The sequence below is a fragment of the Lynx canadensis genome, chromosome C1 (genome assembly GCF_007474595.2).
Source record: "Lynx canadensis isolate LIC74 chromosome C1, mLynCan4.pri.v2, whole genome shotgun sequence".
NCBI classification, from domain to species: Eukaryota; Metazoa; Chordata; class Mammalia; order Carnivora; family Felidae; genus Lynx; species Lynx canadensis.
Window position 1 is genome coordinate 196,745,482 of NC_044310.1, and position 17,113 is coordinate 196,762,594.

At 33.1% G+C, this 17,113-nt stretch overlaps 1 pseudogene; it reads left to right on the top strand.

Moving 5' to 3' along the window:
• The first annotated feature begins 11,127 nt into the window (after positions 1 to 11,127).
• LOC115519908 overlaps positions 11,128 to 17,113 on the top strand; it is a 170,972-nt pseudogene continuing 164,986 nt past the window's right edge.

Consider the following 17,113-nt stretch of genomic DNA (forward strand, 5'->3'; position numbering starts at 1 on the left):
GAAAAGAAAAGAAAAGAAAAAAGGAAGCAAAATTATATCAGTTTCATTTGCATAGCATCAGATATTATTCCCATAAAACTTTTAATTTTGGTTTGTTTCTGCCAAACTTAATGAAAAAAAACCTGTACTAACACATAGTTTTCTACCTAGTATCTACCTGAAGTTTGGAGACTTTGAAATCCAGATTTAACAGATAAACAAATGCCTAAATATTCAGTGTAGATGATTAAACACTAGTCAGAGCTGTTCTAAATTACAGCTGTGCACATACTGGGTATAAAAATGTCAAAATATCACACAACACCAAATTTGGTTGCCTCTTGCTCAACAAGCCTTAATCAAATGGGAAAAGCTAAATTGAAGAGCTGCTTTGTGAACATGCATTTCAATAAACCATAATGTTTGTGAAATCAGAACATGGAGAAAGAAGATATCACTAAAAAGAAAATAATTCCCCATGAAAATTACCCATTTATCATATTTCACATGCAAATTTAGTAAATATTACTGCATACATATGCATAATGATAAAAGCAAACTGATAGGTAACAAAGGTCCCAGATTTTATATAGAAGTTAAAAACAAAAAAACAAAACCTTAGGAACCCATACTTGAATAGCTCTACGTTGCCAGTTTACCTTAGCTTATTTCAATGTATAAACTCCAGGTGATTGTTTTAGTAGAGAAACTTAGGATTGGAATAACAGATTTTCACCGATATTTCAATAAAATACACCCCCCCCAAAAAAAAAAACTCCAAAACACAATATTCTTATTCATTTTCATTCCTATACCTGACACCATTAGATCCCACAGAAGAATATAATTATAGCCCAGTAGCAATTTAATGATCATCTTAGAGAATTGTTAGTCGGTCAGGGATATATTCTGTGACAACCATGTCAAAATATAGGGCTTTTATTATAAATATTGTAAATTACTACTTATAATTATCTGAAAATCAACAGTGTGCTATGCCCAATGTAAAATTAATCTTCCCAGCAGAAAGGGCTTGAAACATCACCATCATATCAACTCTCAAATGCAATTTCTACTTAGCATGCTCTAGGAGAGGGTGGGAACCATAAAGGTTATCTCACAGTAGATGATTTATGGAGAATGTAGAATAGTGTGCTTAAAGTTATCAAATAGCCAAGGAATTTCACTAGAAGTTTTGGTACAACATCTTGAAATTGGTGAGAAAAGAAATTGTTTGATTACACTAACAACCTTGATCCTTTAATTTGATAGGATGAAAATGACATTTTCAGAACAATGGGATAAAATCTAATATCACAAAAATCAAGATCTCATAGGAAACAAAGTCATGTAAAACTCCTTGCAACTCTTTGTAACATTAACTTTATTATATGATACACTCACATTGGTGCAGTACAGTACAATATAAGTATGTAAATATCTATGTACATCTACAAAAATATGCAGGGACATATCTAATTAAAGATTTGTGTTTTTTTGAAATAATAATAGCTACTACCATTATTTGAGTTAATTCATATATGCATTTAGTTCTCCAATTTTGGGACCAATACACTGTTCTGCTAAAGGTCATATACTAAATCAAGTATTTAAGCTTTGCGGGCACAAAGCTGCACACCTGACTCACCTACTCAATTCTGTGTGGTAGCATGAAAGCAGTTACTGATAATACATAATCAAATGAGTGTGGCCATTTTCCAATAAAACTTTAGTTTACAAAAACTGAACAACCAATGAGTTAATGAAGAAATCAAAAGCAAAATCAATAAATACACTGAGATAAATGAAAATGGAAGTACAACATACCAAAATTTATGGGATGCAACAAAAGCAATTCTAAGAAGGAACTTAATGCCTACCTCAAGAAAAAAAGTCTCAAATAAACAACCTAAATTTATACCTCAGGATCCAGGGGAAAGAAATTAAGCCCATGGTTAGTAGAAGGAAGAAAATAATAAAGATCAAAGCAGAAATAAATAAAACAGAAACTAAAAAGACAACAGGGAAGATCAATGAATGAAACCAAGAGCTGGTTCCTGGAGAAGATAAACAAAATTGAGAAATCTTTAGCTAGACTCGCCAAGAAAAAAAGACAGAGAGATTTTCAATAGGCTCAAGTAAATACAATTGGAAATGAAAGAGACCTTATAAATGATACCACAGATATACAAAGGATCATAGGAGACTACAATGAACAATTACACACCAATATGTTGAGCAACCTAGATGAAAGGATAAAATCTGAGAAACATACAACCTTCCAAGACTAAACCATGAACAAACAGTAAAACTGCACAGAACAATTATTAGCAAAAAAAAAAAAAAAAAAAAGTTTAAATTAGGAATTTAAAAACTCCTTACAAACTAAAGTCTAGGACTGATGGCTTAACTGGTAATTCTGTCAAATGTTCAAAGATGAATACCACTCCTTCCAAACACTTCCAAAAAACAGAAGTGGGGACACTTTTAAATTCACTTCATAAGGCCAGCATCACCCTGATACCAAAACCATACAAGGACACCACAAGGGGAAAAAAAGGAAAAAAAAAGATTAAAAGATTACAGGCCAATATCCTTGATGAACATAGACACAAAAATCATCAACGAAATATATGCAAATTGAATGCAACAATACATTATAAGGATCATAAACTATGATCAAGTGGGATTTATTCCAGAAGCAAGGATGGTTAAGCATTCACAAATCAATCAATGTGATAAACCATATTAACAAAATGAAGGATAAAAATCTTGATCATCTGAAAAAGGGAAAAAAAAGCATTTGACAGAATTCAAGATCCATTCATGATAAAAACTTTCAACAAAGTGCATATAGAGAGAATGTAACTCAACAAAATAAAAGCCATATATGACAAGCCCCCAGCTACTATTATACTCAATGGTAAAAAGCTGAAAGCTTTTCCCTCAAGATCGTGAACAAAACAAAAATGTCCGTTCTTACCCCTTAAATACAGCATAGTATTGCAAGAAAATAATCAGGCAAGAAAAGTAAAAGTTATCCAAATTGGAAAGGAAGAACTAAAACTGCAATTATTTGGAGATGACATGATGCTACATAGAGAAAATCCTGAAGACTCCACCGAAAAACTCTTAAGAGTTAATAAATGAATTCCTTAAAGCTGCAGGACACAAAATCAATATATAAAAGTGTGTTGCATTTCTAGACACTAATAACAAACTATAAAAAAGAGAAATTAAGAAAAAAATCATTTATAATTTCATCAAAAGGAATAAAATAACTAAGAATAAATTTAACCAAGGAGGTGAAAGATCTCCTCCTTTCAATGTACACTGAAAACTATAAAACACTGATGGAAGAAATTGAAGAAAACACAAATAAACAGAAAGATATGCCATGCTCATGAACTGGAAGAACATTGTTAAAATGCCATACTACCCAAAAGAATCTACAGATTTAATGTGAGCCCTATCAAAATTCCAATGGCATTTTTCACAGAAATAGAATAAACAAACAATTCTAAAATTTATATGGAGCCACAAAAGACTCCAAATAGCCAATCTTGAGAATGAAGAACAAAGTTTCCTGATTTCAAATTGTATTAGAGAGCTATTGTAATCAAAACATTATGGTACTACAATAAAAACAGACACACAGAATAACAGAACAGAATAGAGAGCCCAGAAATAAACTCATGCAGACATGGTCAATTAATTTATGACAAAAGATCCAAGAATGCACAATGGGGAAAAGACAGTCTCTTCAATAAATGGCACTAGGAAAGCTAAACAGCAACATGCAAAAGAATGAAACTCAAACACTATTTTACACTGTATACAAAACTTAACTCAGATTAAAAACTTAAATGTAAGACATGAAACCATAAAGCTACTGAAAGAAAACATAGGCGGTAACCTCGACACTTATCTTGGCCGTAAGTTTTTGGACTTGACACCAAAATCAAAGGCAATAAAAACAAAAATAAACAAGTTGGGCTATGTCAAACCAACAGGCTTTTGTGCAGTAAATAAAACTATAAAAAATGAAAAGGAAACCTACTGACTGGGAGAAATACTTTCAAATTATCTGAAAAGAGGTGAAGATAAAAATATATAAAGAATTCATATAATTCCTTAGCAAAAACGATAATAATCATCTTATTAAAATGAGTAGAGGATCTGAATAGATATTTTTTCCAAAGAAGACATACATATGGACAACAGGTACATGAAAGGCTGTTCAACATCACTAATCATCAGGTAAATGCAAATAAAAAACACAATAAGTTATCACTTTACATCTGTTAAAATGGGTACTATCAAAAAGACAAACAATAACAAGTGTTGGTGAGGATGTGTAGAAAAGGTAACCCTTGTGCACTGGGTATTACACATAAGTGATAAGTCACTAAATTCTACTCCTGACACCAAGATTACACTATGTGTTAACTAATTAGAAATTAAATGAAAACTTGAAAAAAAATCATAGAAAGCCTAACTTCTTGTCTTAAATCTCTCATTCAGAGATGAAATCAGCTCAATTTATCTAATTTATACTGACTCTTCTGTTTTCTGATGGTCTTATACAAAGATTTAAACACCCATTGAACAAGCCATTAGCACTTCTGTTCTTACAATAAAGAAAGTATTTAAAATGTGGGCAAAAAGAAAAATGTATTTGATTTTAAAATCCTTTCTGTTATATAATGTACATAATTAACACTGAAGAGTCAATATAAACAGGTATTCAAAAGAAAGAGCAAAATAGCCCACAAAACTATAGGGATCTATCACCATATCACCACCTGAATTTCTACAGTTCATAAAAGTCACTTGCCTTTTCAATGTGCCTGCAATTTAGCTATGCAGTTGGAAATTACAGTGACTACTCACCAACCTAAATTCCATTTGCCCACATCCCCAGAAAACAGGATGCCAGGAAGAAATCAGAAGCTGAAATAAGAGTAGACCAAGGAACTTGCTTTATGATGGGTATGCTCAATTCACACCTTCAGGATTTATAAAATTGGGAGGTAGCTCTAGCCATTCATGTTCACACATATTTATGTCTAAAGCAAGCCAGCCAACCTGCATGATCTACATCCATTAAAAACATGCAGATATGCTGTCAACTGATATTTGAGTCTTGTAGTACATAGTTTAGATTTTTTTGTTTTGCCATTAGAAATTATTTGTGCATTTAATGATAGGTATTCAATTTAATTCAATGGGATGATTAGATTAACTACTCGGAGATAGCTGGGGCAATACAAATAAACACGGGCCCAGAAATTTTAAGTTTTTGTCTCAGTGTTAACATGAGATTCAAGGAACCAGTCACACATTCTAATGTCTAATACCAGTTTCTCTCTGACTCATGGAACCTTTTTGCAAGTAATACCAAATTTTTATACATGCTCAGCCCAACTATGATGGTTCACTAATTCATAACTTACTCTTTGCTTTGTTTTACACTTCTGTGGCATAGGTACTGATTTCTTTATCCATAATGGAGTATCATAACACCAAATACCTCTAAGTATCACGTAAAATATCAACAACAATACAATATTTTTTTTCTGTTTCCTCTTCAGGGTGTTTGGTGTTATTGTTGCTGTTGTTGTTGATGTTGCTGTTTTGTTTTTTTTTTTGTTTTTTTTTTTTTAGTGACTATAGAATAGAGATTAAGGCACTATTCTTTATCAGAAATTCTCCTAGTTGGCTGAGTTGGGTCATTTGCTCCTCCCATTGAGAAGTATGGAAGGAGATTCCCTTTGAATCTGGGTTGTACTGTGACCATGTTTACTGGTGGTAAATGACACGCTGTCAGAAATGACACTATGTCAGTTCTGGCCTAACTTTTAAGAAGACTGGAACTTTCCACTTTTCTTTCTCTTGAAATATTTGCTCTTGGAGTCCTAAATAACAGGTAAGAAGTCTGATATCCCTGAGGGTGTCATGTTTTGAGGAAGCTTAAGGTAGCCATTTGAACAGTCTTAGAGAAGGAAAGGTGGAAGGCAGGAAAGAGGGAGGAAAAGGCAAGAGAGAGAGTGAACAGTCATTCCCGCTGAGGTCCAAGGCATTGTAGAGCAGAGACAAGCCATCCCCACTGTGTCTTGCTCAATATCATGTCCTGGATAATTAAGAAAAAACATATTATAAACTGTTTTAAGCCAATTTTTGCATTAGTTTGCTATGCAGAAATGGATAACCAGAATTCTTTCTATATTCCAGTATCCTATTTATTTCCATGAGCAGTTATTATATGTTATTAATACTTTAAAATCTGTTAATTTATTTACCTACTGCCTATCTGTTTATAGAGTGGAGAAACCTGTGAAGGCAGAATCACTACCTGATTTAGACTTTCAGTATTATTCTCATGTCTGAAAATGAATTAGTATGTGTTAAAGGAAGGGAGGGAGGTGATTTGATTATTAGTAATGCTGGCTCTTTTTTGGTAATCAACCATTTTACCATGCTTATTACACAAGTGATACTCAGGTTGGTAGAAAATAGGTTAGAAAAGTATTTTTTTCATATGTGATCTTTTCTAAATCATTTTAGTAGCACTTTCTTTCATCTGCTACTTTCAGAATATCTTTTTTTGAAAATGATTCCAAAAGTTCTCATAATTTATGGTTACATACTTAAAGATTCCTCACAGTATCTGTACTTATGTTCTTACCTCTTTAAATTAATTTTCCAAAATCACAAAACAACAACATAGTCTCAGTGATTGAAAATCATCTCTATGAGCTCTTCATTCCTTCTAAAATGTTATTTTTTTACAATTGTCAGTGCACCTTCCTTTCCTATAGTGCTCTTTCTTGTCTAATAAGCAAGTGGGAATCAAAGAGACACTTCCCAATAGACTTTTCCTGACAAAAGCCTATTCCTTTTATCTCACAAATATGAACTGCACATTTAGATTTGGAATTCTTCCAGGTACACTCAGTAATAATACTATCAAATGTTTGTGGAGAGTGCTTCCAGGTTGATAGATATCCACATTCTCCTTTAGAGGGAACAGAAGCCAAGTCAAGAGAAGCAAAGGCCAGATGTTCTAAAAGTTTCACTCAGATAAATCTCCTCCTGAGGTTATTTGGCAAATTTAAGAGTCCAGTTCTTTATAAGATTTAAGATTAACTAATTCCCCATTACCATTTTTTTAAAGGCTTATGGTCAAAGCAGAAAATACAGAATGTGAAAAGCTGAGCCTTACCCAGCTGGGTAAGACTCTCAATTTCAGCTCAGGTCATGATATCACAGTTCCTGAGATTGAGCCCCGTACTGAGCTCTATGCTAACATTGCAGAGCCTGACTGGGATTCTCTCTCTCTCTCTCTCTCTCTCTCTCTCTCTCTCTGTGAGTATGTATCTCCCCCAATCTCTCTTTCTGCCTCTCCCCCACTCATGCATATTAAACATTAAAAAAAATATATATACATATGTACGTATACCCATATACATATGTACATATGTATGTACATATATACATATACATATATATACATATACATATATACATATATATATATATATGTATATATATTTGTGTGTGTCTATCCCCAAACATATACACACTTTGCCAAAAAGGTGTTGAATTTGATTCTGACATGTAGCTACAGTATCTGGATCATTTTAAACTTAAAAAAAATAATAAGTACTGGGTGATGTATATGCAATTGTTGAATCACTATATTGTACAACAGAAACTAATACAACACTGCGTTTAATTCTGGAGTTAAAATAAAATTTAAAAAAAAAGAAAAAAGAGTAATTGACAAAAGTTAAAGGATCTTAAAGTAGAAGATAAGTGTTCAGCAAATTCTATTTCTTTTTCCTCTTGTTAGGCACACAAGAAGACTTTGTTTTTCACTCTTCCATAAAGTTAGAGGTTGGATCATATGATTAAGTTGTGGCCAGTGAACTGTGAGCAGATGTGACGTGGTCTCTTCCAGTCTCAAAGAAGTGGTTCCCCATAGCTTTACTTTTCTCTCCTACAACAACCTTAGAGTCATGTGTTACACCTGTAGCCCCAGGGTGGTAGAGAGTCACCTGGCCAGCATCAAACTACAAAGTAAAAAAGAAAAAAAAAAAAAAACTTTTATTGGATTAAACCACTAGGAATACATGGGTTGACAGATGGGTCAGTTTGCAGTAATCACCACAAATGACACTATGACTAGGAATTTAAGTTTTAAAATTTGATTCAATACCCTATGATACTATGAGATAATTTTTTTTTGGTTGGGTGGAAATAATTCCAAGTTTTTAGAATTATAGATTAATATTCTCTACGTCTCTATATGAAGCTAAGCTAAAACTCCATTGAACTTAGAATTTATAATTTTTTTCAAAAATACAAAATGAGATTTGAAAATAATGTTTTTATTTACAACTCAGCTACCAAATATATATATGTATATATATATATATATATATATATATATATATATATTTAAGTTATCAAATAAAGGCATCAACTTAAAAGGTATACATTTGACTTACTTGGCAAGTTATTATGGACTATATGTTTACACTAAAGTGTATGTTGCTTACTGAAATATTTACATATATTCATTGAATAGTGAGGGCCATTATTACACTTTTATATATGTGGATTTCTAGCCAATACAGTATCCCTTCATGGTATTCCTTTACCATTTCTGGAAAAAGAAAGAAAAATATGATTTTCCACTCCAGATTCAATAACAAGTGGCTTATTACAGAGACATGAGAAAGTTTTATTAGTATTCATTTTTACCTAGTTATAAGACTATCATATCATATGGTGTATTAAACTTTTCTTATTATTCAATTGGTGGTCTTATAATCATACCTATTCTTATAGTTATCTCTCATTCTTTCATAAAATAAATAGCAAATCTGTAATGCTACATATTTGATACATTGAGTTTTTGAATTCCAAGGTTCAAAATGTTTGCAAAAGCAAACACACAGAAGTGAATTGTGAACTAGTGGCTTAAGAAGAGTCCGGATAGGAATAGCAAATACCCTATATAGCATTTAGTACGAATCAACTATTGACCCATATGCTTTTACATTCTTCCAATATCCTTAAAATAACTTCAGCAGGTCAGTAATATTATTACTTATATTTTTTTTAATTTTTTTTAAGTTTATTTATTTTTGAGACAGAGAGAGACAGAGCATGAACGGGGGAGGGGCAGAGAGAGAGGGAGACACAGAATCGGAAGCAGGCTCCAGGCTCTGAGCCATCAGCCCAGAGCCCGACGCGGGGCTCGAACCCACGGACCGCGAGATCGTGACCTGAGCCGAAGTCGGACGCTTAACCGACTGAGTCACCCAGGCGCCCCTATTACTTATATTTTAAAGATGAGGCATTGAAGCATGAAAAAGTGAACTAACTTATCAGAGATCATATAACTAGCAAATGGTGGGGGCAGGATTTATACCTAAGAAATGTGGTTCCAGGGTCCATATAATTAATCAAACCATTATTCTCTCAAATTATTTCATTGCATACAAAAGATTATCTTTATCCCGAGTATCTTGACTTTGGCTGCTTCTTATTCATAAAACTACCTATACTGAGCAGAGCCCTTAGAACATAGCAGCCATTCAAAAAAGATTTTTACTTGAATTTAAAAAAAATCAAGGGAAGATGCCAGTTTAGATATCTGTTCCCTCATAAAAAAGCATATTAATATCTGGAGAGAAAATTCAAAACAAATCATCATAGATTTAACAAAAACAGGGAAATGAACTGTTTTTATTCCAAATTCAACAAGAGACTAAACTGGAATGCCATTTGGAATGTAGATGGGGACTTTAAGCAAAAATAGATGAGGTAATTAAACACCCATGTAGGACATATGGCTTAGAGATAGCTTCCCCCTGGAAACTAGTCATTCACAAAGGGAAGGGAGGATAGAGAGAAAGGTTTCTGAGAATGTGCACATGGATCTTGGCCAATAGCACACATGAGGAGTTTTCATTCTTAAATGTAAAGAAACCTCATAATTATTCATACTTGAGATCACCCAGAGCCAAAAGTTTCCCTGTGATCAAGCGTATATAACTCATTGCTCAGAGGAAAATCACTATGGAACACAGGATTTTTTTTTCTTTTTTACTCTTCTGATTATAACTCAAAACCTCTTTTTCAGGCACTTTCCCCCTAATTTTTGTTTTCACTATTTGTTTAATTTAATTTCTTAGAAAAGCTATGTCATAAGCCATCTGATGACTTTGTAAATGCAAAGAGCCAATGTTGTGGAACAGACAATCTAATGACATAGTGTTTAGTGTTCCCTAAAGCAGGAGACAGATGAAGAGAAACGGTGAACCAGCAACCTTAGCATAATTAAGACAAGCCTGAGTGCTTGCCATGGTGCCATTACATTAATCTCACATCAGTGGCACCTGGCTAAAATTTATGAGATATGTAAAAGGGGCCTTTCCAACTGACCTTGATAAGGCAGAGTTATTTATCACGTGAGAGAATAGTCAGCAAGCAAGGGGGAATGAGGTATATTAGAAGTAAGTTGGCAGAGAGATTTAAGGGCAGTGGGCTGCAAATACACTTTGACTAAAAAGATCCAGAGAAGCATTTCCAGTACTATGAAGCATCCCTGATAAGTAAAACATAAAATCATACATCATGTTAATAAGCAATACATATGACAAGAGTAATACTAAATGCCAAGTTTTAAACTGATGCCAGTTTATTCATTTAATATGTTTTAATGTGTGTTTATTGAACGAATGGGACTTTGTGACTGCAATGGATCCCAAATGATCTCATCCCCAAATAAGTAAGAAAAATATATTCTTTGTGAGCTCCTTGAAGGCATTATCTCATTTCATTCCTCACTGCATTTCCAGGGCCTACTCTAAAGCCTGAAATATTTTGGTGCTAATAAATCACCAGATCTTTTTATGGCTGGCTGCGTCCTGTTCGTTAGGTCTCCATTCATACATCACCTCCACAGAGAGGTCTTCCCTGATCACCCCATCAAAAAGAATGCCCACCATAACGAAGTTTTTTTGTGTCCTGCCTACATGTTTATTACTTGATTTTCCTCCCTAGACTCAAGGTCCCTTGTCTTTTCCTGTTTCCCTTTATATGCCAACATAGACACAAAACCTGGAACAAAACATGGGTAGGTTCATTTCATTTCAAATGAATGAAAGAAGAGTTGCTTACTGAATGGACTGTACAAATTAATAAACAAAGGAGTGATGGCTATTATGCTTCAAGGTATATTCTGGAAAATATATACTTTTAAATCATCATGCTATCAGTAGAAACAAGCTGAAAAATCTGATGACTACTCTTCAATAAGGACTTCATTGTGATAAAATCAGTAACACTATAATCCATTCTTGATTGTTTATTTTTAAAAATCTCAGACCTTTTCAGCAGTTGCCATTAATGTTGTTAAATATGACAAGGGTTCTTAAGCCATGACCTGTTCTGTACTTTAAACACTGCAACAAGAAATACAGAGGGAAAACAGCAGTGTGTTTTTCTTGTTGGAATTTTGTCTATCCTATGTCTATATAAAATCCGCCACATAAAATAGTAGTACTTCAATCTATAGAAATTGCCATAATGTAAGTGACATTTTATTTCTGCTCATGGGCCAACTAGTCAGCACAAGGGTTCTTTATTTTATTTTTGTGTAATGGACAATTTGAAGATTTCTTTTTAACTTTACCAAATGTAATTGAATTTATACTTCTACTAAAATGGAGATGGATGGATACAATTCTATCTTTACACAATGAAAGCCTTATGGACTTTCCAGGGATGGGGAAAAGCAGCACAGCTTCTGGGTTTTACGTAGAAAAACCACATTGAGTCAAGTAGACCTGATTCATTTTAGGTCACACCAGTCACATAATGGCTTTGTACATTTAAATTCTGATTTGTTATCATTCCATATTTGACGACTCTTCTACGCAAAAACACAGTCTAGCTGAAATCTGCAAATCACACAGAACAATTTTTCTATTCTTTTACTACACCTTAAAAATGAAAGAATTAAAAGTTAGGCACATCTGGCAGCTGTTATTTGACAATGGAAGTAAAAAAGCAAACTTTCCTTAAAAAAAATTAATAAAATTAATATATCAATATTTGAAAAAAGTGTTGATTTGCCACACTTCCTAGCATAATTGTTCACTTTAAAAACCCAATTAACATTCATATCCATACAGAAAATTAATCACGCATAGCATTTGTTTGGATTTTGGAGCTCTATTCTGGATCTATGTCAGAGACACAGGATATAACTATACTTCAGGGATCATAAAAATTTTGGATGATTCCTTTTGCATATACTTTACAGATTATAAATTCATCCCTCTCTGAGGAAAGGTTTTTTTTTAAGTATATCAGAACAATTAAACATAACCCTTTAATGTGAGTTTGTGTACATTTTAGTGTGACATAAAGAGATGAATTATTAAATAAATATTTTACAAATAATGTTACAAGGGTAGAAGAGAATGGGATAATTAATAAAATTTTCTCTATACTGAATGTCTCCACGTAAACTAAATTTCCTTTGCTTTCTAGAACTTTTGCAGATAATAATTAAAAAAATCTGTAAAATATCAGATTTGATACTTGCCATCAAACCTACCTCTTTCAGCTCTCCATTTAGGTTTATACATCTGAATTATTAAAATTTCATGAGGAAAATATTGAAACTTCATTCAACTAATAGAATGTTGATTTCTATTTGTGATGGGAATGTGAGAGAGGATGAAAGGGGAGATACAGTTTATATTTCATAATTCTGTAACTTAATGATCCTATTTTATTAAAGAAAATCAGCTGCACTTTTATGTCATAATTATTATCATCAAAGCAGTAAGTGTTCATAATGATTCAAAGGCTAATCCTACGACCATCATATTTTATTGCCGTTCCTCCTCATCCTATCAATTTTTCTCAAAATCTGCCTTCATATTAATGTCATGAGGTAACTTTTATTTTGCTAATTAATCAAAGTATGTATAGGATCATCCTCTCTCAGCAAATATGCCAATGCAAGACACTTGCTTTTCTTTCAAAAGTTGATGAAACTTTATCAGTTTTATTATTTGTGTTGAAATGCAAACTTTTCCCTTTAAAGTTAAATTGGAATCTTATGAATGTTCAGGTCATTAGTTTCTAAAGAGAGTACTTAAATTAAGGAGAACACTTTAATCCAGTAAAGGGTATAAAAAGTCCTTGCATGAACAGGCTAAAAATGCTTAATTGTAAAAGAGTAATGTAATTATATTCCAAAGTTTTAGAAAAGAATGATCTCCTAACAGAACTTATTCATTTTTAACAAAGATCAAACAACATTAAAATAATTGTGGTGTCTGTAACCGAATTACAATGGAAAGATATGTTCTTTAAAAAGAACTTGAAAATCTGCCTCAGCAGATGGGAAATAAATTATTTGAAAATAAAATGAGGTCCTAAATGACCATGTGATGCCAGCACAGACTGAATAAACAATGAAAGGTGTACCTCATTACCTGTTTAAATAGTAGGCATCCAGTTTGCTTCCACAAATGTAGTAGTTGTTGGATATACAGCCATTTTTTTACTAGGAGCACATGTTCATTAATATTTCTTATTGCAACCAACCTATTTCTAAGGTCAGACATGAAAATCCATTCTGTCAAAACCAAGTCCCTTATGTAAGGGCACATGGTGTCCCCTCAGAATGGCCAATTTACTACAAATGTATGAGGAAAAGAAACAAAAAATCTTAACAGATGCTGGAAGTTTGATGAAGAATGAAGTGATTCATAAACAGTTTTCCTCAATGACAAGAAAAAAATCAATATTCAATATCAGAAATTTTTATAATAAATTAGGCAAAAGTTTGACCACTTTTTAAACTTACAAGAAGTTGCTCCTAAACATGCCTTAAATATCTTCTAGACATTTTTTTTTTTCCTGAAGTGAGCAACATTTTCCATCTGGAATGTGTCAGTCAGGTAACTTTATTTATCCCAGAGTCAACTTCAGAACAATGCAATTAGATGATAGAAAGGAGCAAAGCAAAGTGGGAAAACATGCAGAACATATAATGAAAGCACACTGAATGGAATTAAGCTGAAAGATAGACTGAAGACTTGGAAATAGATGTTTAGAATTGAGGAGGGGCCCTGGAAATCTATTCATCCAAAGCTTTCACTTAAGGTATCAGAAACAGGGGCTCGAGAAGTTATGCTTCTCATGATCAAAAGAATCAGAACTGGACAGTAGACCTGACATATTCAAAACTGTAATCTAAACTTGCTTGACCCTCAAACAATGAAATTGAGGGGAGGAATGGTAATGAAAAATGGGAAAAAATCACATCCCCTCAGGAATTATTTATTAAAACTGTTCTTCCCATTCTCTCTAAGTAATATCAATGGCCCCTCATTTTTCTTGTTCTAACAAGCACAGTTGTAATTTTGAAAATCACTTGAAAGAGTCATAGATCTCAATTTTTCCTTTTCCCTCCTCTAATTAGTTTGCTAGTTTCATTAACTGATTTTCTCTAAAATATCCTGGTGAATTTGCCTCCCTCTTCCCACAATATTTAAAGTAGTATGTAAATTACATTATTTGTAAAATGTAATTGTGAGATGTTATAGGAATTAGTGTCTAGTTTAAAAGACACACAACAGGTGAAATTTTTTCTTTAAAGATGTAAAATCTGTTAATCAGACTAAAAGATTTCCTTCTAAATGAATGTGATAACCCAGACAAATATAGGTATTTGGGAAATGCAAATTATCCATCTCACCATTGGTTCCTCTGTCATCATACATTAAAAAAATTATTTGTATTAGTCAGACTTACCCATTTCATTCATATCACTTGCTCAAGCTCTCCGTGTTCCAGCCATCTGGATCACTCTGGTTTCTTTCAGCTCTTTGCCATCTTGTTCTCTCCTTACAAGGCAGTGCATTGTTTCTAGAGAATGTCTACATTTAAAGCTCTGAAGTCTCTATGGCACATTATGTGGTTCATTAAATACCACAGAGCTTAAATTAGTGTATCAATTTTCCATCATTGCTCAAATAGTATCTTTCTCTTCACTTAAATTCTGTGCCTATATGTGTGGCATAGAATTTTAGGCCTAGTAAATAGCAACAAGTGTAGTCTGTGCAACTCTGCTACAATGTGGCATAAAGTGCTATAGTAAAATCAATTGTCTAAACAAACTATAAAATATATACAATTTGAGTACATGATGAATTTATAAAATCACAAGTCCAAAGAAATCATATATGTATATATAACATATATTCATGCATTATTTATCAAGGTGTAAAATTATATTTAAGAATCATTTGATGTCATACCCAAACTTATAATGAATAATTTGATCATTTATAAGTTACATTTAGGACAATGTCCAATCTCTCAGGTAATCATAATGTTCACTGATGCTCACTAAATAGCCCTGAAGTTCTCTTCTACCATTTGGAATATGTTGCAGAACTCAATGCTGTCTATATAAATTAACCTGGCAGGACTTCAGGGGTATTTTTTTTCCAATCCCCTCATTTTATAGATAAGGGAAGTGAAATTCTGAAAGCTGAAATGATTGTAAAATTGGTCACAAAGCGACTCAAGTGACACGGCTGGGACTAGAACCGTCTCCCAAATACCAGTCACAGTTATTACTAACCACCAGTGCTAAAGCAGCTCTTTGAGCTCTTGAAACCACTTTCTTTTTCCAAAATCTCTCTTTCTCATAACAACATCCTGTGATGTGGTGTTATCACCCTAATTAATAATGGAAGGACACGGGCTCTGGGAGATGCTGTAGCTAGTATGCAGTCACATGCATACCTTGCGTCTGTCCATTACATTATTTCAGAAACATTTCAAGGCAAGTTAGGGTAAATTATATGTTTGTTATTTATTATGAACCAATGTAAGTGGAATATATTTTATTCCATTCCATGAGTGTTTTCCTAACTTGGCTAACTTCGCTAATCATTAGAGTCACTTGAGATTTTTTTGGCTCCGCCCCAGACCCACTGAATCAGAATCTCCAAGGAGGGTGCCTGGGAATTTGTATTTTTAAGTGGCTCCCCAGGTGATTTTGATAATTAGCCAAGATTTGGGAACACTGGCAATACCACTGAAAGTTAAGGGGATCCTGCCTTACAAGTTTAGAATGTTTAGAAAGAAAATGCACCTACTGTTAAAATTGACCCAATCCAGTTTCTCTATTTTATAAATAAGCGAGATAGATGTCTTTGTCACAAGTGGGTAGAAAAACTGCCAAATACCACCTATATTTCTGGGTCAGAGACAGATTGGAACTCCACCAAGAGAAACTGGGCATTCGTACTTGGTCTATTTCCATGGCAAGGACAAAACAATCTAATCTTACTGATCTTTTCATTAAAGAATAAAGCAATCTCAGGGCATTAACTGCTGACAGTAATGCAGATCATGGATTTTAGGGATTAACCAAACCACAAACAATCTAGAACATGTCCACAGAACAATTCTTGTTTGTGTAGTACAGGAGGCAAAAAAGCAATCCGTCTGACTTGAACTATTGGGTTTAACTACTCAATAGAACATTTGTCATTTACAAATCCATATGCCCATCAGCATAGCAATAGTATCTCATAAATGCTTAGAGATTCTCCGTTAATGATAACAGTACTCCATCATTTTCAAAGCACTTTCACATATATTAACCCACTTGATACTTGCAACAGAGCATGAAGTACAGAGCAATTCTAAACAAATTGAAAGATTATAATTAAAATATATTCTTAGCAGAATGCAAATATCTTGAGGTATATCTGATTTACTTTTGGTTTCATGCAAAACAAGATATATACCACCCCTTACACTCCATAAAAATAATTTTAAACCCTAACACATTCATTAAATTCTTTTTTTAATGAAAAACGATTTATGCAATGCTAATTTAAATGCTGAATATGAGATTTAAAAAGAAAGTGAATCAAGGAATTAGGCCTTACTACTTTAAATATCAAGCATATAGATCCTGATTTATTTCATAAAAGCAGTTTCTCAACTATACCAAAAGCTGGATTATTTTCCCTATACAATGGCTCAGCTGAAAAATAGTGACTATAGTGAAATA